This window comes from Conger conger, chromosome 5 (genome assembly GCF_963514075.1).
Source record: "Conger conger chromosome 5, fConCon1.1, whole genome shotgun sequence".
Lineage (NCBI taxonomy): Eukaryota > Metazoa > Chordata > Actinopteri > Anguilliformes > Congridae > Conger > Conger conger.
This window is the reverse complement of record NC_083764.1, coordinates 65,818,654-65,839,872: the sequence shown is the minus strand read 5'-3', so window position 1 is coordinate 65,839,872 and position 21,219 is coordinate 65,818,654. Positions and strand designations below refer to the sequence as shown.

General features: G+C 50.4%; 1 long non-coding RNA gene across 1 annotated transcript in view; it reads right to left on the bottom strand.

The window, feature by feature from the left end:
• The window catches only part of LOC133129529 (uncharacterized), a 34,607-nt gene extending 14,564 nt beyond the window's left edge, over positions 1 to 20,043 (bottom strand). Inside the window, exon 1 of the long non-coding RNA XR_009708819.1 lies at positions 19,647 to 20,043. This is a non-coding gene — a long non-coding RNA (uncharacterized LOC133129529). The remainder of the gene's footprint in view (positions 1 to 19,646) is intronic.
• Between the last annotated feature and the right edge of the window lie 1,176 nt (positions 20,044 to 21,219).

Below are 21,219 nucleotides of genomic sequence, written 5' to 3'. Positions count from 1 at the left end.
TCCAAAGACATGCAGGTTAGGCTGATTGGAGAGCCTAAATTGCCCGTGGGTGGGTATGTATGTATGTATGTATGTATGTATGGTATTGCTTGTGAGCAATTGTAGGCCATTTAAATAGGCGTGTCAGAGCGACGCTAGCGTATATTAGACTGGCGAAAGTTGTCCTTAGTCAGTAAGTGCATCATTCTGACCAGGTGTTTAGTATCGCTGCGGGTTTTCCTCTTGACACGGTAACGTAGATTTTTTTAAATTGCTCATTTGAACAGCAAGGGTTAGGGCTTGAGCCAGGTTGTTTGTCTATTACCTGTTAATCACTTCTACTGGTTGCATACCTGTAGAGTGATTGAACATTTGTCTTGCGTAACTTAAATAGCTGTGGAATTTATCAGTAGATTAGCTTTGATTTGGTATTGCTTGTGAGCAATTGTAGGCCATTTAAATAGGCGTGTCAGAGCGACGCTAGCGTATATTAGACTGGCGAAAGTTGTCCTTAGTCAGTAAGTGCATCATTCTGACCAGGTGTTTAGTATCGCTGCGGGTTTTCCTCTTGACACGGTAATGTAGATTTTTTTTAAATTGCTCATTTGAACAGCAAGGGTTAGGGCTTGAGCCAGGTTGTTTGTCTATTACCTGTTAATCACTTCTACTGGTTGCATACCTGTAGAGTGATTGAACATTTGTCTTGCGTAACTTAAATAGCTGTGGAATTTATCAGTAGATTAGCTTTGATTTGGTATTGCTTGTGAGCAATTGTAGGCCATTTAAATAGGCGTGTCAGAGCGACGCTAGCGTATATTAGACTGGCGAAAGTTGTCCTTAGTCAGTAAGTGCATCATTCTGACCAGGTGTTTAGTATCGCTGCGGGTTTTCCTCTTGACACGGTAACGTAGATTTTTTTAAATTGCTCATTTGAACAGCAAGGGTTAGGGCTTGAGCCAGGTTGTTTGTCTATTACCTGTTAATCACTTCTACTGGTTGCATACCTGTAGAGTGATTGAACATTTGTCTTGCGTAACTTAAATAGCTGTGGAATTTATCAGTAGATTAGCTTTGATTTGGTATTGCTTGTGAGCAATTGTAGGCCATTTAAATAGGCGTGTCAGAGCGACGCTAGCGTATATTAGACTGGCGAAAGTTGTCCTTAGTCAGTAAGTGCATCATTCTGACCAGGTGTTTAGTATCGCTGCGGGTTTTCCTCTTGACACGGTAACGTAGATTTTTTTAAATTGCTCATTTGAACAGCAAGGGTTAGGGCTTGAGCCAGGTTGTTTGTCTATTACCTGTTAATCACTTCTACTGGTTGCATACCTGTAGAGTGATTGAACATTTGTCTTGCGTAACTTAAATAGCTGTGGAATTTATCAGTAGATTAGCTTTGATTTGGTATTGCTTGTGAGCAATTGTAGGCCATTTAAATAGGCGTGTCAGAGCGACGCTAGCGTATATTAGACTGGCGAAAGTTGTCCTTAGTCAGTAAGTGCATCATTCTGACCAGGTGTTTAGTATCGCTGCGGGTTTTCCTCTTGACACGGTAACGTAGATTTTTTTAAATTGCTCATTTGAACAGCAAGGGTTAGGGCTTGAGCCAGGTTGTTTGTCTATTACCTGTTAATCACTTCTACTGGTTGCATACCTGTAGAGTGATTGAACATTTGTCTTGCGTAACTTAAATAGCTGTGGAATTTATCAGTAGATTAGCTTTGATTTGGTATTGCTTGTGAGCAATTGTAGGCCATTTAAATAGGCGTGTCAGAGCGACGCTAGCGTCCCAGTTTGTGATGTTATGTTTCACCCCATCCCAGTCTGCTCTCTCCCTCGAAGACCCCCCCTGCGACGTGGGCCTCCACGGCGTCGGAACCCCTCAAACCTCAGCTATCCCCCCCTGACCCCCTGTGAGGACTTTGCTGTCACAGGGGGACTATGGAACTGCCAGTCTGCCACTCGGAAGGCTGACTTCATCCCTGCGTATGCCTCCCTCCAGTCCCTACAATTCCTTGCCCTAACTGAGACCTGGATCACACCTGACAACACCGCCACTCCCGCTGCCCTCTCATCCTCCTTCTCCTTCTCGCACACTCCCCGGCCTTCCGGCCGTGGCGGTGGTACTGGTCTTTTAATTTCCCCCTCGTGGAAATTCTCTGTTCTCCCCCTCTCTGACCTGTCCATATCCACTTTTGAATTCCATTCTGTTGCAGTATCCTACCCTACTAACCTTTTCATTGCAGTTATCTACCGTCCTCCAGGGCCCCTGGGAAACTTCCTTGATGAGCTAGACACCCTTCTCAGCTCCTTCCCTGAGGATGGCACCCCACTGATTCTCCTTGGAGACTTCAACATCCACCTAGAAGCCTCCCAGTCTGCTGCCTTCCTACCGCTAATCCACTCCTTCGGCCTCTCCCTGCAACACTCTCCTCCGACCCACAAGGCGGGCAATGTCCTAGACCTTGTCTTTGTAAGGAACTGCTCATGCTCCAATTTCACGGTTACCCCTCTGCATACATCTGATCACCACTTCATCTCATTCTCCCTCCCTCTTCCTCCCCATCCTCCTCTCCCTCCTCCCTCCCACACTTCCTCAGCCCGCCGTAACCTCCGCTCCCTCTCACCCTCTTCCTTTGCCAGCACCGTCACCGCCTCACTCCCCCCTCTCGAATCCTTCTCCAAACTCCCCGCTGACTCAGCATCTGCCACCCTCCTTTCATCTCTCTCCTCCGCCTTTGACTCTCTCTGTCCCCCTGTCTCAAAGCCACCTCGCACATCCCCTCCCAGTCCTTGGATATCTGACACCCTCCGTACCTCCAGGGCCAGCCTCCGCGCAGCGGAGAGGAAGTGGGGGAAATCCAGAGACGCTTCCGACCTCATGACTTACCAGTCTCTCCTGGCGGCATTCTCTTCCGATGTCACTGCCGCCAAAGCAAAATACTATCAAACGCAAATTCAGAACTCTGCTTCTAACCCCCGGAAACTGTTCTCCATTTTCTCCTCTCTCCTCAACGCACCGCCTCCTCCTCCTCAGTCCTCTTTCGCTGCTGATGACTTTGCTGATTTCTTCGATGAGAAGGTCGCAGTCATCCGCAGATCCTTTACAACCGCCGCCCCCCTCACTGTGCCCTTCCCCCCCTCTAGGCCCATCCCTTCCTTTTCCACTTTCTCCCCCCTTACAGACTCTGATGTTTCTCAACTCCTGCTCTGCCACCGCCCTACAACCTGTGCCCTTGACCCTATCCCCTCTTCTCTTCTCCAAACTATCACACCTGACATTCTCCCATTTGTCACCTCCCTTGTCAACTCCTCCCTGTCTTCCGGCTGTTTTCCGGCATCCTCCAAGAGGGCCCACATCACTCCGCTGCTAAAAAAGCCTACCCTGGACCCCTCCATCATCCAGAACTACCGCCCGGTATCTCTTCTTCCTTTCCTTTCTAAAACTATAGAACGAGCCGCTTCTACTCAACTTTCTTCCTTCTTTTCTAACAACAACCTGCTAGACCCCCATCAGTCTGGCTTCAGATCGGGCCACTCGACAGAGACTGCGCTCCTCTCCGTCAGTGAGTCACTTCATGCCGCACGAGCAGCCTCCCTCTCCTCTGTCCTCATTCTTCTAGATCTCTCTGCTGCCTTCGACACTGTGGATCACTCCATCCTCCTGTCTGCCCTGTCAGCAACGGGCATCTGTGGCACAGCCCTGGACTGGATTGAGTCCTACCTCTCTGGTCGCTCCTTCCAGGTTGCCTGGGCTGGTTCGGTATCGACACCTCGGCCCCTCGCCACAGGAGTTCCCCAGGGCTCAGTCCTTGGCCCGCTTCTTTTTTCTCTCTACACTCGCTCCCTTGGCCCTGTGATCACTGCACATGGGCTATCCTACCACTGCTATGCGGACGATACCCAACTCTTCGTCTCGTTCCCGCCGTCTGATACGCAGGTTTCAGCCCGTATCTCTGCTTGCCTGAGCGACATCCAGAGCTGGATGGACAACCACCATCTAAAGCTCAACCCAGGTAAAACTGAAATGATATTCATCCCTGCTAATACCTCTCCCCATCTGGATCTCTCCATTTCCCTCGGGGATACCACACTCACGCCGTCACCCAGTGCAAGGAACCTCGGCGTGGTGATGGACAGCAGACTGTCCCTTTCCGAGAACATTGCGGCGGTGACCCGGTCTTGCAGGTTCTTCCTATACAACATACGGAGAATCCGCCCCTTTCTCACCCCCTACTCGACCCAGCTCCTGGTCCAAGCGATGGTTCTGTCCCGCCTGGACTACTGCAATTCCCTCTTGGCTGGCCTCCCAGCGTCTGCCATCAGACCCCTCCAACTCATCCAGAATGCAGCAGCTCGTCTGGTCTTCAACCTTCCCAAATACTCACACGTCACCCCCCTGCTTACTTCCCTCCACTGGCTGCCTGTCATGGCTCGCATCAAATTCAAAACATTGGTGCTAGCCTTCCAAGCAGTTAAAGGGTCTTCCCCAGCTTATCTGCAAAAAATCATCAGACCCTACACCCCTGCCAGACCTCTTCGTTCAGCCTCCACAGGCCGCTTGGCACCTCCCCCTCTCAGAACCTCCACCTCACGCTCACGACTACTGTCTGTTCTGGCTCCACGGTGGTGGAACGAACTCCCCGTTGAGGTCAGAACTATAGAATCCCTCCCCACCTTCAAGCGCAAGCTGAAGACACACCTCTTCAAACAGCACCTCTCCCCATCCCTCCCTACCTCCCTGTGAACCTTAATTGTTGTCTCTGTGACTTGTGTATCAGTATTTTAGTTGGCTAGGTAAGCAGTGTTTGGATAGTTAACTTTGGTGACTTTTGCTCTGTTTGTTTGTTTGTTCAAAAAAAAAAAAAAAAAAAAAAAAAAAAAAATTGCCCTTGTCCTTATCTTTGTTGTACAGGTAGCAGTTGAAATTGTACTTACCTCTAGGGTCTTTCAGCGAACTTATCCCTGGTTATGGGTATGCACTTTGTTGTACGTCGCTCTGGATAAGAGCGTCTGCCAAATGCCAATAATGTAATGTAATGTATATATGTATGTGTGTGTGCCCTGCGATGGACTGGCGACCTGTAGGAGAATGAATGAATGCGGCGTAGGAGAATGAATGAATGAATGAATGAATGAAGCTGGTGTACAGGTGTACAGGTGTACCTAATGAAGCGATCGCTGAGTGTAAATGTTCAACCCGCAGATCGAGCCACGTGGGCTAAGGTGCCTGCCTGGGTTCTGGAAGGCTGGAGGTTTCGTGGTCCAATCCCCAACGTCGCGTCACGCTCTTCCCAGAATTCAGTGTTTCTTTTCTGCCACTCAAGTCACACTCTTAACACTTCATTTCAGCGAATGAATCGGCGAGCTGCCCTGACTGGGCTGCTTTAATGGGCGTAAGCGTCTGAGCACCCGCGCGCTTTAACTTCCCCATAAAGACCCCGGCCTGTCACTCACCTGGCCCGCAGCCCAGGGACTGCCAATAACAACAACAATAATAATAAAATAAAAACACAGCTCACGGCTATTTCTGAGCACAATGCAAAACACCGTGGAAAACATTTACACTGAAATCTTTTACACCACTCGTGTTAATGAAAGATTCCTTGTGTTACAGACAGTACCCGGCTCATTCCTACAGAACGGCCTGCTTCCCTGTTTGCAGTGTTCTTGGTCAGCCATGTTGAGTCTACAAATAATACAGTTGCAATCAAAATTATCCAACCCCCATTGCACATTAGGTTTATTGGCAAAATGACAAGCATCTTCAGTACTTAGTAGAGCACCCTTTTGCTGTTATGACCTGCTGCAAACGCGATGCATAGCCAGACACCAGCTTCTGACAGCGTTCCTGAGGAATCTTAGCCCATTCCTCATGGGCAATGGCCTCCAGTTCAGTAATATTCTTGGGTGTGCGTTTGGCAACCGCCTTCTTCAAATCCCACCAGAGAATTTTTATGGGGTTCAAGTCAGGCAACTGTGACGGCCACTCGAGAATCTTCCATTTCTTCTTCTGAAACCAAGCCTTGGTGGACTTTGAGGTATGCTGGGGATCATTGTCCTGCTGGAAGGTCCAACGACGCCCAAGCTTCAGCTTCATCACAGATGGCATGAGGTTTTTCCCTAATATTTCCTGATACTTGACTGAATCCATCGTGCCCTCCACACGCTGCAGGTTTCCAGTGCCAGAGGCAGCAAAGCAGCCCCAGAGCATCACTGAGCCACCGCCATGCCTCACTGTAGGCAGGGTGTTCTTTTCAGCATATGCTTCATTCTTCTTCCTCCAGACATACCGCTGATCCATGGGCCCAAAAGGTTCCAGTTTTGTTTCATCGCTCCACAGAACAGAATTCCAAAACTTCTGTGGCTTATTTAGATGGTTTTGAACATATTGGAGCCGACCTTTCTTGTGCTTTTGGGTCAGTAGTGGTGTACGTCTTGGAGTCCGGGCATGGAGCCCTTCAGTGTTCAGTATGCGCCTTACTGGGCAAACTGAAACCTCAGTGCCTGCTGCCACCAAGTCTTGCTGCAGGTGTTTTGCAGTCACTCTAGGGTTTCTGACCACTTGCCTCCTCAGGAATCTGGTGGCAGCCGCTGATAGCTTCCTCTTTCTGCCACGTCCAGGTAGTGTAGCCAATGTTCCTTTAACTTTAAACTTGCAAACTATGCTTCCAACTGTATCTCTAGGAACATTCAGTGCTTTCGCTATCTTTTTGAATCCTTTTCCTTGTTTGTGCAAGGCAATGATCTCTTCTCTGAACTTTTTGGACAATTCTTTTGACTTAGCCATATTTCTAACATGCAAAAACGTCACTCAACAAACCCCTAGCCAGTCCAGGTATTTATGCGTTTCATCTCAAGCACACCTGAACTAATTAGTTGCACCAGGTGTGCTTGAAACAGGGGGTTGGGTAATTTTGATTAGTTGCATCAGGTGTGCTTGAGACAGGGGGTTGAATAATTTTGAGACTGCAGTAATGATTAAAAGTAGCATTTTGTGTTGAATGTTGATAAAAACCCTGGTAATATTTTGTAGTATTATGTTTCATTGAACTACTTAAACAGTTCTTGTGTAATTTGTTTATTGCAAACAGCTGAGAAATTGTATCTATATCTACTAAGAATACTACTACAACTACTACTAAGAATACTACGACTACTACCACTACTAAGACTACTGCTACTACTACTACTACTATTGCTGCTACGACTGCTACTGCTGCTCCTGCTACTGTAAGAGTACTGATTGGATGTCCATGGACACTGTTAAAGCTGTTAAAGCTGTAAAAGCTGTTAAAGCTGATCTAACACTGGGAACTTTGTAATTAAGATATAGAAGATACAAAAGAAATTAAGATTCAAAAATCGCTGCAAGCCTCTGGAGCAAAATGACAATGTCACAATGCACCAATGTCGTCAGCGGTTCGGGAATGGGGTTGCAGCTGGCCGGCCATCTTGAGTGTATACAAACCACTCTACTCAGTGCGTACTCCTAAGTCAGTCAGACAGCCGGTCAGCCATTTTGATTCTGAGGCCACGAACCCAGCCGAATCACCAGCATCTCCCGCTGCGGCGCCATCACTGAGGGAGACAACCCGCCAACAACGTGCCGTTTGCCCCCTCCATTACCAACGTGACCTCTATCTGCACTTTCTTTTGAAAGTAAGAGGGAAGCTTTTGTCCAGTGATGACATCACTGCGGTTCAGTTCCACCCAGAGACACACGCCCCGCCCACACACACTCACACGCCCCGCCCACACACTCACACGCCCCGCCCACACACTCACACGCCACGCCCACACACTCACACGCCACGCCCACACACTCACACGCCACGCCCACACACTCACATGCCCCACCCACACTCACACGCCCCGCCCACACACTCACACGCCACGCCCACACACTCACATGCCCCACCCACACTCACACGCCCCGCCCACACACTCACACGCCCCGCCCACACACTCACACGCCACCTGTGGGGGTGTGGGGGTGTGGGGCTGTGGGGGTGTGGGGCTGTAGGGGTGTGGGGCTGTGGGGGTGTGGGGCTGTGGGGGTGTGGGGGTGTGGGGCTGTGGGGGTGTGGGGGTGTGGGGCTGTGGGGGTGTGGGGGTGTGGGGGTGTGGGGCTGTGGGGGTGTGGGGGTGTGGGGGTGTGGGGCTGTAACGCTGTGGGGGTGTGGGGGTGTGGGGCTGTAACGCTGTGGGGGTGTGGGGCTGTGGGGGTGTGGGGGTGTGGGGGTGTGGGGCTGTAACGCTGTGGGGGTGTGGGGCTGTAGGGGTGTGGGGCTGTAGGGGTGTGGGGCTGTGGGGGTGTGGGGCTGTAACGCTGTGGGGGTGTGGGGGTGTGGGGCTGTAACGCTGTGGGGGTGTGGGGCTGTGGGGGTGTGGGGCTGTGGGGGTGTGGGGGTGTGGGGCTGTGGGGGTGTGGGGCTGTGGGGGTGTGGGGGTGTGGGGGTGTGGGGCTGTAACGCTGTGGGGGTGTGGGGCTGTGGGGGTGTGGGGCTGTGGGGGTGTAGGGGTGTGGGGCTGTGGGGGTGTGGGGCTGTGGGGGTGTGGGGGTGTGGGGGTGTGGGGCTGTAACGCTGTGGGGGTGTGGGGCTGTAACGCTGTGGGGGTGTGGGGCTGTAACGCTGTGGGGGTGTGGGGCTGTGGGGGTGTGGGGCTGTAGGGCTGTGACCGAGAGAGGGAGGGGAACCAGGTGCTGAGAGAACGGCAGGACGGGGGAGGCATTAAAGGGGTGCGCGGTGCGCTGGATCATATCCTCCCCCTGCTTCAGCAGCAGACCGGCGGCTTTAAATCAAGGTAATTACCACCTTTCAGCCGCACCAGCGCACAAACAAAAGCAGATATAAATCCCACCGTAAGCGACCGGTCTTCACCGCACGGCAGAGCAGGAACGCACACGGGAGCGTTAATATCCCGCGGCGCGGAGGTTAGCACGAGGGGGATGTTAGCACGAGGGGGCCGTTAGCACGAGGGGGACATTAGCACGAGGGGTCCGTTAGCACGAGGGGGAGGTTAGCACAAGGGGGCCGTTAGCACGAGGGGGCCGTTAGCACGAGGGGGCCGTTAGCACGAGGGGGACATTAGCACGAGGGGGCGGTTAGCACGAGGGGGACGTTAGCACGAGGGGGACGTTAGCACGAGGGGGACGTTAGCACGAGGGGGACGTTAGCACGAGGGGGATGTTAGCACGAGGGGGATGTTAGCACGAGGGGGCCGTTGGGACTGGCCCACTAATCTGTGGCTAGGGAGAGAGAGGGAAGGAGAAACAGAGCCTTAGCAGATACCAGACCATGGGGCCCATCCACACACTGGAACAGAGCCGTAACAGATACCAGACCATGGGGCCCATCCACACACTGGAACAGAGCCTTAACAGATACCAGACCATGGGGCCCATCCACACACTGGAACAGAGCCTTAACAGATACCAGACCATGGAGCCCATCCACACACTGGAACAGAGCCTTAACAGATACCAGACCATGGGGCCTATCCACACACTGGAACAGAGCCTGAACAGATACCAGACCATGGGGCCTATCCACACACTGGAACAGAGCCTTAACAGATACCAGACCATGGAGCCCATCCACACACTGGAACAGAGCCTTAACAGATACCAGACCATGGGGCCCATCCACACACTGGAACAGAGCCTTAACAGATACCAGACCATGGAGCCCATCCACACACTGGAACAGAGCCTTAACAGATACCAGACCATGGGGCCTATCCACACACTGGAACAGAGCCTGAACAGATACCAGACCATGGGGCCTATCCACACACTGGAACAGAGCCTTAACAGGTACCAGACCATGGGGCCCATCCACACACTGGAACAGAGCCTTAAACGGTACCAGACTGTGGGGAGTCTAGAGTGTCACACTTTTCTATGACAAAATTTTAATTAAATCCTCACTGCGCATTCCCCAAGATCATCACAGCTAAAGAAAAATCCTGAATCCTCTAATCAACTTCTGGATAAAGATGAGCGTAGTGCGGCCTAAGTCTCACACACCTCACCCAGGAAACAGCCACAGCAGCCAGGAAACGTATTCCACAACCGCAGCAGCATCGTACCGAGAACAGAATGAGAACACAATGTTCTCGCTCCTACTCGTCTGAACATTTTTTTAAATATATAATTTTCTGAAACTTTTCCAGGCCTGAAGTGACCCTCCCGGCGGCAGACGGGCGTTGGTGCGGAGGCAGGCCTCTGAGCTCTCTGGGAGAATAATCCGTAGGTCACACTGCGACTAGGAGCGCCGGGCCTTGTGCGTGCGTTTGTGCCGTGCCTCTCCCCCCCCTCGCCCGTCTCCCCCCCATCTTTCTCCACCCGAGTTCTGCCGTCGCACCGCCTGCTGCTACGGAAGCCACGGCAACCCCCCCACCCCACCACCACCACCACCACTCAGGACTTCAGCCGGGAAAGCACCCCACACCTTAACCCTTTAAAGAGCTGGGGGGGGGGGGTTCCTGGATTGACAGTGTTCTAGAAGTCAGAAGTCAGTGTTCCAGAACGCCACGGCTGCCCAGTAGCGATTGTGACATCAGCAGTAGAATGTCCAGTTCCAGAACGTTGCAGTCACACGTCGGGGACGTCACGCCTGAAAGGGTTAACGGCGGAAAAGGAGGGCATGAGGATGAGAAAACAGAGAACTGGGTCGCGTCAGACCCAACCACCCGACCACGCCTGACCCACATCTCACTAACCACCGGGGCTGTCAAAAACCACACCACACGCTCTCCTTTCTGTGAAATATTACACTACACTTAGCAGATGCTCTTAGGCACAGCTGACGTGCTTTTACATACAGGCCATTAATACAGCAGGAGCTTTTAATGTAGCAGTTGAGTTGAAGCACCTCAAGGGTACAACAGCCGTGTCCTCCCTGACAATAACACCTGAGAATAAGAGCTACAGCGCTGAACCACACGCCCAGTTCCCCGGGCCAGAGCCCCACCCCTGCCCACCTGGTGTCTCGGGCAACACAGGTAAATGGGCGCGGTCGCCCCACAGTTCTACAGGAGGTTCCCCTGCGCTCCACAGCCCCAAAACGCCAAGGACTGCCAGCGGTCTCTTGGGCCGGTCGGACCAAACAGCATCAGAACCAGACCAACCTCCCCGCAACGCCCGTATGAAATGTGTTTTTAGGAATTTCTGCCTCATGTAAAGCACTTTTAATTGCCTGTGTGAATGAAACTTGACTCCCCTAGAAACCCTAGAAAAAGAGAGAAAGGAAAAAAGACAGAAAGATATATTTAAAGGCGGAAATCCCGTCTCTCAGTGGTGCCATGTCCTTGTTAAGAAGTATGACGTGTGTGATAACATAGTTACACTGCGGTGCTACACCTCTGCTCTGCTTGTCAATGACTGCTACATGGCGAGATGGCTCAGGCAGTAAGAGCAGTCGTCTGGCAGTCGGAGGGTTGCCGGTTTGATCCCCCGCCCGGGCTGTGTTGAAGTGTCCCTGAGCAAGACACCTAACCCCCAAATGCTCCTGACGCCTTGTATGGCAGCCAATCGCCGTTGGTGTGTGAGTGTGTGTATGAATGGGTGAATGAGAAGCATCAATTGTACAGCATTTTGGATAAAGGCGCTATATAAATGCCAACCATTTACACCTCTGCTGTACGTTTCAATTACTGCTACACCTCCGCTCTGCATTTCAATTACTGACTCATTTCCCGCCTTGTTGGGTAACTTTGTACCCGACTTTATGTCAGGCTTCCCTTACAAGAGTTCCTGGTTAAATAATGGTTAAATAAGTTACAGGAATGTTTTTTAAAACGCAGTGAAGGCAGAAGGTGGGTGTTCTGATCCCCCGTGTCGCCACGATAAGACCCACACAGCTGTTGGGCCCTTCAGCAAGACCCCTTAACCCCACGTTGCTCCAGGGGGATTGTCCTCTGCTTAGTCTAATAAACTGTAGGTTGCTTTGGATAATGGAAAAAACGCATCAGCAAGTGATTATTATTATAAGAAAAGGGGTGTGTCTTATCCCAAGGAGGGTCACGTGATTGGCTGTCAGGGGGGGTGGGTTATGGGAGGGAAAGGGGCAGGAGCAGAGAGGAGGGGGTATGGGAGGGGGGGGGGGGGGGTATGGCAGGGGGAGGGGTGTATGGGAGGGTTGATGCTGACAAGGGCTGAGATATCAAACAGAGCCAGCAGATCTGCCATTTTAACAGGGCTCATTAAAAACGCCAGTCTGCACACCGACACCTTGCTCTGGATTACGGTCTCCACAGACTCCAACCTGACGGCCATTTTCTAATTTTTCACATTCCATTCATTTATTTATTCACCTTAATTAGGCCTAAGTTAATTTGGGGGGTCCAAGTAACTGTCTGGGTCCAATCTTCTCAGCTGAAGCCTGCAGCTGCTGAAGACATTTTTCACAGGAACCTCCTGTGTGCTGAGAGGCGGGTCCACACCACACACAGGGGTTCTGAACCTCCTGTGTGCTGAGAGGCGGGTCCACACAGGGGTTCTCAACCTCCTGTGTGCTGAGAGGCGGGTCCACAGCACACACAGGGGTTCTGAACTTACAGCGTGTGGCGCATTAATAACACAACAGTGAATAACACGCGTATACCACATGCACACAATGAATAACACACTTATTACACGTGTATGCAGCGAATAACACATCGACACATAATGTGTATGTAACATTCATAATACATACAGAGAATAACACCATATAACATGTAGTGAATAACATCCATAACACATGCACACAATGAATAATGCATTTAAACATCCAGACAGACAGTGGATAACACATTTATAACTGTGTGTGTATGAGTGTGTTTTATCCACTTAAACTACTGCAGGACCAGGGTTGAGTAGCCCTACATTTAGCATGACCCTGCACTGCACGGCAATCTGTATAGCATGATCTGTAACTATAATTTATATTTTCAAGAAAACAAGACATTGTTTATACTGGTGTAGCTTGTTTCAACAGTCGTCTGAGGACCAAAAATATGAAGATATTCAAGCTGTCCTTTAAGACAGAAAATATTTGTTCAAAATATGAACTTTACACCAAGAGACAGCCCTACTATAGCTTTATAAAATATATAACTTGCAGCTTGTGCTACTGATCCTACATAGCCATCCAGGCAGCTGAAGTTGAAGCCAACTTCAGCGAAGGTCAGTTTCAGAAATGCACCTTTTGCAAGTCTATAAATCCAGTTATTTCTGCATGTATACAATGGTCCAAAACACTCCATGCACTTCCTAAAATACTTTAAACCCCAATTGTGGCACTATAAATATGCAACGAGAACACTCATAACAGCATATTTATTTTCTGTCAGGTTTAGAGCCAACAGAAATCCAGATTTGTTAATGTGCATACATACATGCACATAAAGACACAGAGGAATGAATTCACCACTGAGGACCGTGACAACGCCCAGGACTGAGGGCTTGTTGTCACGGCAGTGGTAAAACATTAAAAAGCTGTGACTGTGTTGGAATTAGTTTGCACCCCGAGGATTTGGCTGCCGATAATTACAGTTCGTTACTCCATGGTCTGCGAGCACTCCGCTCTGATTGGTCCGTGCGAGCACTCCGCTCCGATTGGTCCGTGCGAGCACTCCGTTCTGATTGGTCCGCGCGAGCCCTCCGCTCCGATTGGTCCGCGCGAGCGCTTCGCTCTGATTGGATGGAGTTGATTCAGCAAGGAATGATCCATGGTGAGGTGCTTGTTAGCAGGTTTTAGCGCACGGAGCAGGTTAGCAGGTTTTAGTGCACGGAGCAGGTTAGCAGGTTTTAGCGCATGGAGCAGGTTAGCAGGTTTTAGCGCACGGAGCAGGTTAGCAGGTTTTAGCGCACAGAGCAGGTTAGCAGGTCTTAGCGCAGGGAGCAGGTTAGCAGGTTTTAGCGCACGGAGCAGGTTAGCAGGTCTTAGCGCACGGAGCAGGTTAGCAGGTTTGAGCGCACGGAGCAGGCTAGCAGGTTTTAGCGCACGGAGCAGGTTAGCAGGTTTTAGCGCACAGAGCAGGTTAGCAGGTTTTAGCGCACAGAGCAGGTTAGCAGGTTTTAACGCATGGAGCAGGTTAGCAGGTTTTAGCGCACAGAGCAGGTTAGCAGGTCTTAGCGCACGGAGCAGGTTAGCAGGTTTGAGCGCACGGAGCAGGCTAGCAGGTTTTAGCGCACGGAGCAGGTTAGCAGGTTTTAGCGCACGGAGCAGGTTAGCAGGTTTTAACGCACGGAGCAGGTTAGCAGGTTTGAGCGCACGGAGCAGGTTAGCAGGTTTGAGCGCACAGAGCAGGTTAGCAGGTCTTAGCGCACAGAGCAGGTTAGCAGGTTTTAACGCACGGAGCAGGTTAGCAGGTTTTAGCGCACGGAGCAGGTTAGCAGGTTTTAACGCACGGAGCAGGTTAGCAGGTTTTAGCGCAGGGAGCAGGTTAGCAGGTTTGAGCGCACGGAGCAGGTTAGCAGGTTTTAGCGCACGGAGCAGGTTAGCAGGTTTTAGCGCAGGGAGCAGGTTAGCAGGTCTTAGCGCACGGAGCAGAGGCGAAGCATTAAAACCCCTTAACGAGCTCCTCGCGCAGCTAACCCGGCTCATACCAGGCCCTTAATCGAAGACTGAAATATCATTTTCACTGCCACAGGCACCTTAGGCCACTGAGGGGGCCGTTGTTTCAGCATGTTGCCATGGTTACAGAGCTGGTTTTATTGGGGGGGGGGGGCAGCATTTCCCCGTTAACGCAGAGACTCCAGGGAGACGGTGGCAGAGCACTCCTGGGTGAGCAGCCATGACACCTGCTGACTGGGCTCCTCGGGCCTCGTATGGGAGGTCTCCGGGGAGGAGCGGGAATGTCAGCACACCAGCAGGGGGCGCTGTGTAGCAGAAACCCCAGAGTGCCACAGCTTCTGCACCTCAGGAGACGCTGGGGCTGGGGCTGGGATGGACACTCTCTCACTCTCTCACTCTCACTCTCACTCTCACTCTCACTCTCACACACACACACACACTCTCTCTCACACACACTCACTCACACACTCACACACTCACACACTCACACACACACACACACTCTGACTCACTGTGTGTAGTAAGGATTTTCCTACAGAGGGTAACAGTGGACAGAGTGGGCATCTCTGGCCATGTCCTCAATGTGGCAACATAATGACTCACCCATTCAGGGGATTTCAACACACTGGCAACCAAAACAGATTTGAGATCCATAACAGCCATAACAGCCATAACAGATCCATTCATGTTTCCTTCACTGGGGGGATACGGTGAGATGTCCATGTCCTGACCAACCCCATTTTGAGCCAAAAGCCCCACTGATCCAGGAACAGTCCCCTTGCGCTCAGAGACTGCAGGGCTGGAGCTCTCCGGTGCTGAAGCACCAAAGCAGGGGAGAAGAACATGCTGAGGGTCATTAGACCAACTACAGAACACACGTCAGGCGAGGGTTCAATTCTCTCTAAAGTACCAGTTAGCCATAGCCATGAACACCACGCCTAGTTCACACCACAGGCATCTGCTAAGTCAGTAAAGTTACGGCATGTCATAAACTCGGAGCGAGTCATGACGACAAGAATTATGGTGAAGAACTACAACATCAAGATGGAGAGACAAGTGCAAAATGAGTGTTCAATGGGGACAGAAATACAACATGAAAGGGCTCGAAGATCAAGAGGCAAGTTAGTCATGAGGGGCACTAGATTTGGGGTACTCTGCAGACGAGTAGGGTCAGATCCAGTGGAGGTACAGTCTGAAGAGATGCGTCTTCGGACCCCCGGGGGAGAATGGGCACTGCAGCCCCAAAAACCCTGAAGAGGAGGCCAATCCAGCCAGCACAGGCCCATCAGTGAACAACGTCAGGGTGTCCCGAACCATACCCCGCCTGGAAGATTTACCAATTACACATGTCAGCCGGAACGAGCAAACTTATTACAACTGAAATCTCACACGCAGTTAAAAGAAAGAAAGAAAGAATAAATAAACAAATAAAGAAACACATTAAAAAAACCTTTTTTTTATGAATAAATACAAAATAAGGTAGGACTTCGAAGCTAATTAAAGTGCTTGTCTAACTCTCACCCCCCAGGGCCCTGATGAAAGGCATTAAGACGTCCTGGGCACCAGACGTCACGGTCTATTTATGAACTTTAATTCCATAAGAGAGAGGACTGGCTCTCCTCACGGAGTGCGGACTAATGTTAAAATGATGGTTGAGAGAAAGCATTCCTTCTGGCAGAACGCCATTTTGACACCCCCCACAGTGCAAACTGAGCGGCTACACGCCAAACCACCGCTACGGGCGTAGCGTACTCATCTGTGGGGAACGTGTAGAGGTTATTCCCTGTGTGCCTGACCAGGCTGCTCATAACCTTACAGCACTATGAGCCTGACCAGGCTGCTCATAACCTTACAGCACTATGAGCCTGACCAGGCTGCTCATAACCTTACAGCACTATGAGCCTGACCAGGCTGCTCATAACCTTACAGCACTATGAGCCTGACCAGGCTGCTCATAACCTTACAGCACTATGAGCCTGACCAGGCTGCTCATAACCTTACAGCACTATGAGCCTGACCAGGCTGCTCATAACCTTACAGCACTATGAGCCTGACCAGGCTGCTCATAACCTTACAGCACTATGAGCCTGACCAGGCTGCTCATAACCTTACAGCACTATGAGCCTAACCAGGCTGCTCATAACCTTACTGCACTATGAGCCTGACCAAGCTGTTCATAACCTTACAGCACTATGAGCCTGACCAGGCTGCTCATAACCTTACAGCACTATGAGCCTGACCAGGCTGACATCTTTCAGGACATTCCAACCTGTTAAATGTTCCTTCTAGGAGCTAGAAGTAGAAGTTAGTAATCTTTCCTTTGAGCAAGGAAACGCCAGTGTATCATTTGCGGAAGTATTTCTATCTCATCAGGAGATGAGCGAGGTCGCCTGGCGGTTGGAAGCCCCTGGGCGAGTCAAAGTGCCACTGAGCGCCTGACCTTGCGTGGCAGGGTGCGCGAGAGAGGGGCTGTGAATGGGAGGCATCAATTGCAAAGCTCTTGAGATGAAAGCACGATATAAATGTAGTCCATTTACCGTTCGCCATTTACTGAACAGGCGCCTTCCCAGGACACCCAGAATGTCGACACAGAGGCCTGAGCGTGGGATGAACGATGGGCGCAGATGGACCAGCCTGGCCGGAGATTGACGTTTTTTTGTTGTTGCTTGTTTTAGTCTCTCTCCCTCTCCCTCTCCCTCTCACTGGATAAGCTCATTTCTGGCTGAAGAAGTCACAGCCTTTTCCCCCGAAGTGAAACCACCATCTGTGGACCCAAACCCTAACTCAGGCCCCGAGAGAGGTTTAAAACCTGCTTATTCACACCCTTTCCCCCTTTCCCACCCCCCTTCCGCCCTGCCCAGGGCTCCCAGCTCTGAAAGAGCATTTACTGGACCGGCAAAGACACTGTCAGAGCTGATCCAACACTGGGAATTCTGGAAGATGGAGAAGATATCAAAGAAATTAAGATATAAAATCGCTGCAAACCTCAGTGTGGAATTAATGAGGTCACAATCTGCTAATGATATCAGCGTTTTGGGAACGACTCCAGTCCTGGAGGGCCACAGCGTCTGCAGGTTTAACTCCAGTCCTGGAGGGCCACAGCGTCTGCAGGTTTAACTCCAGTCCTGGAGGGCCAGTGTCTGCAGGTTTAACTCCAGTCCTGGAGGGCCACAGTGTCTGCAGGTTTAACTCCAGTCCTGGAGGGCTAAAGTGTCTGCAGGTTTAACTCCAGTCCTGGAGGGGGCGCAGTGTCTGCAGGTTTAACTCCAGTCCTGGAGGGCACACACAAACTCACACACAGCTGTCCCACACTCACTTGACACCCAGACACACACAAACTCACACACAGCTGTGCTGGTGTCTCGGGGGGATTCATCAGGTACTGAATGTACACAAAGGACCGTGCACACAGATGCACAACCTTTCATCATGCAGACAAAAACACACATGCAAATATACATACACGTACGCACATGCACACACATTTAGCATACATACGTACACACACACACTCGTTTAGCACATATACGCACAGACAAGCACACACACTTAACACACAACATACACTTGCTTAACACATATACACACACTCAAGCACACACTTAGCACGCATGCACACACACAAAGTCACACCCACTTCATACACACACTTGCAGACACACATGCAGACTTAACACACAAGTACTCTTGCGGCCACACACCCACACACACACACACACAGTTGAAGCCTCGTCATCCGGCACATTAACCCATTTCGTTTTCCCAGCTTCCCCGAACTCCACTGCCCCAGAGGCCCACCGCCTTCCCCTCAAACGCACCGCGCCCGTCACTTTGCATTCCGGATATCGTGGAGAAAAATACCCCCCAGAAGGCACTCGGCAGCCCCGAAGATATTCTTTAAGCTTTTACAAAACACAGAAACCAGCAACGACTATTTATTTACACTTCAGAGTATTGGTTTGCCCAGGAGCTGCGTCTGGCTGAGGAGCTGGGTCATTTTCTCGTCCTTTACAGCGATATAAAAAGCGCAGATTGACAACGTGCCTTCTCACTTTGAGAACCCTCTCCCAGTCCCCCGTTGCTGCCAGCGCCGTCACGCCGCTGGAGCTCAGCGCGTACGTGACTACCAATCAGCACCGTCAGAGTGAGAGAGATCGCTGTCACTCATACCCATCAAATCAGGACTTCGAATCCGGCCCTGGTTCCCTCTACCGGTTCATTAACGGAACAATTAGTTCTGCTGATTGGCCAGGCTGTCACACCTGACTCGCAGGTAAATAAAGGGTGAAAACCCAAGAGGTCCGTGATTTGATGATCCCCGGCCTATGGTCTCACCTGGCTTTACAACTTGACCAACGGAGCATAAATCCAGCGGTTCCTCCAACGAGGCTCCACGCATTCATTAAAAGGGGTTTCTCAAAAACGGAAACGGTATTAGTTTCCATTCCATTGGGTCACGTCCATCGGGATAGTCTGTGGTTTTAAATGAAAGGGTTGTGCCTGAAAGCTTTAGGTCAGGCGTGCTGCAAGTATCGCACGCGCAAAACCGTTAAAAAAATGGCAAGTTTGAATAATTAAAAAAGGCATTAAATGACATGCTTCATAGGGGCGTGCAGAGAGGGCTCAGGACATTGTTGAATGCAAGCCTGCCCGTTCCTTATTAAGCCGAAACAGGACTTATGTAGGCTACGGCAACACAGAGGGTTGATACAAGATAGTTGTAATCGGAATTCTAACGCCTCGCGCACGGCTTTGGGAGAACGTGCAAAAGATTAGCCTATGCATTTTCCGTAGTCAAATACACACACTGGGGAAATCCACTACGGCAAGCTATTATTGCGTTGGTTATCGCTGACAATATATGCGAAACACACACTAAAATCCACCGGGTTACAAACAAACCACTAAATATCAAAGCAAGCAAAGCAACGGTTAATTCCCTTCGCACGAAATGCAACAAAGGTCTGCACCATAGGCTACTTCAGATTTGTGCTGACAACTGCAATCAAAAGCCGAACCGTGCAAGGACGTACACGCAGCTCAAAACATGTTCAGAAAAATACAGAAATATTTTAATTTAATTATTTAAATGTAGACTACCTTTTTAGGTGTGAGACGTGAGACGCTGTGATGCCTCGGTCTCGGTTCAGGCGAAGGTTGCTCGGTCTTCGGTGCAGGTGTTGCCTACAGTATGTGATGTGCCGTTGATGCAGCCTTATGAGTTCCACGTTTAAAAAAATAAAAATAAAATGAACATTCAAATGAAGGGTACAAAAATAATAATAAAATAAAAACAAGCCGCACGTTTAAAAGGCGCATACACTTGGAACCATTTATGTTATTTTGCGAGCCGAGAGGACGCGGAGGCTGTCCGGAGCCATCGAAGCGACGGGGCTGCTCTCGCGAAGGGCGCACACGGTGTCGTGCACGGCGCTTCCTCGTGGAATACCAGGGTTATTTAACAAAAGGGCTGATGGGCAATTCTCACTGTCCTTCCACTGAGATCGACGGACATGGAGAGGAAGCGAGAGGATTCGGGTTGGATAAATTAAATCGGGAGGGGGTGGTGGTGGTGGGAGGGGGTATCTCCGATTTAAACAGTCAATGGCATAATGCGTTCCGTCCCTCATTTAAAAAGACAGTTTTTTTTTTCTCGGTTCATAGTTGCCAAGGTGCCGCGATAATCTATTGTGTTTGACCGCAATTCTCTGACGCAGTGATTTTGGGGACAAATCTGCTTTTAAGTGGAAAAGTTGCAAATAGTCCCGTGGCCCACGAATCACGAATGAGCTGAAACAAGGAGGCTATGCTGTGAGCTCAGAAAGTCCTCTTGTAATTGCCGAATTAAACATTTAACTTCGTCTCGGCTAATTAAACTTTTCAACGCTTGGTACAGTAGGCTGTACGTACACAGAATGACATATGAGACATATATAAATAAATAAATAACTTAGAAAAGCATAATGATAAACAGACACAGCCATATATATAGTTAGCTATATATCTCTTATCAAAATTCTTTTGACCTCAACATTTCCAACAGGAGGTCAGTCTTAAAAAAGAGCTGACAGATTCGGGCCAGAGCAGTCACGCCGAATCCGTATGAAACCTCCCTCGCTATCAGGACATCGGAGGATCATTTTGAACAACCGTACTTTGACTTTGACTCAGACAAAATTCTCAGCTGTTGAGACGGAGGAGACGCTCGTGGGCGCGGGAGTCCTCGCTCCCTGCACCCGCAGCGCTTGATCTTGTTGATCCTTCAGATTTTATTAGCTCTGGCGTAGACGCTGACACGCTCCCCACGGGCTGCGACACACAACCTCACCTGACTGTGCTGGCAGCTGGCAGCTGGCCACAGCCTTGTTCGCCTGGCTTCAACACCCCAGGAAAAGGTCAATGGTAAATGCCTGGCATTTATATAGCGCAGTGTAGAATTGATGTTTCTCATAAACCCATTCGTACACACACTCACACACTCACACACCAACAGTGATTGCCTTTTGGGGGTCAGGTGTCTTGCTCAGGGACACTCCAACACACCCAGGGTGGGATCAAACCGGCAACCCTCCAACTGCCAGGTGACTGCTCTTACTGTCTGAGCCAATGTCGCTTCATGGTGACCAAACAAAAACGGCTTGTTAATGTTGTCGAGTCCAGTTTCTGATGTGAT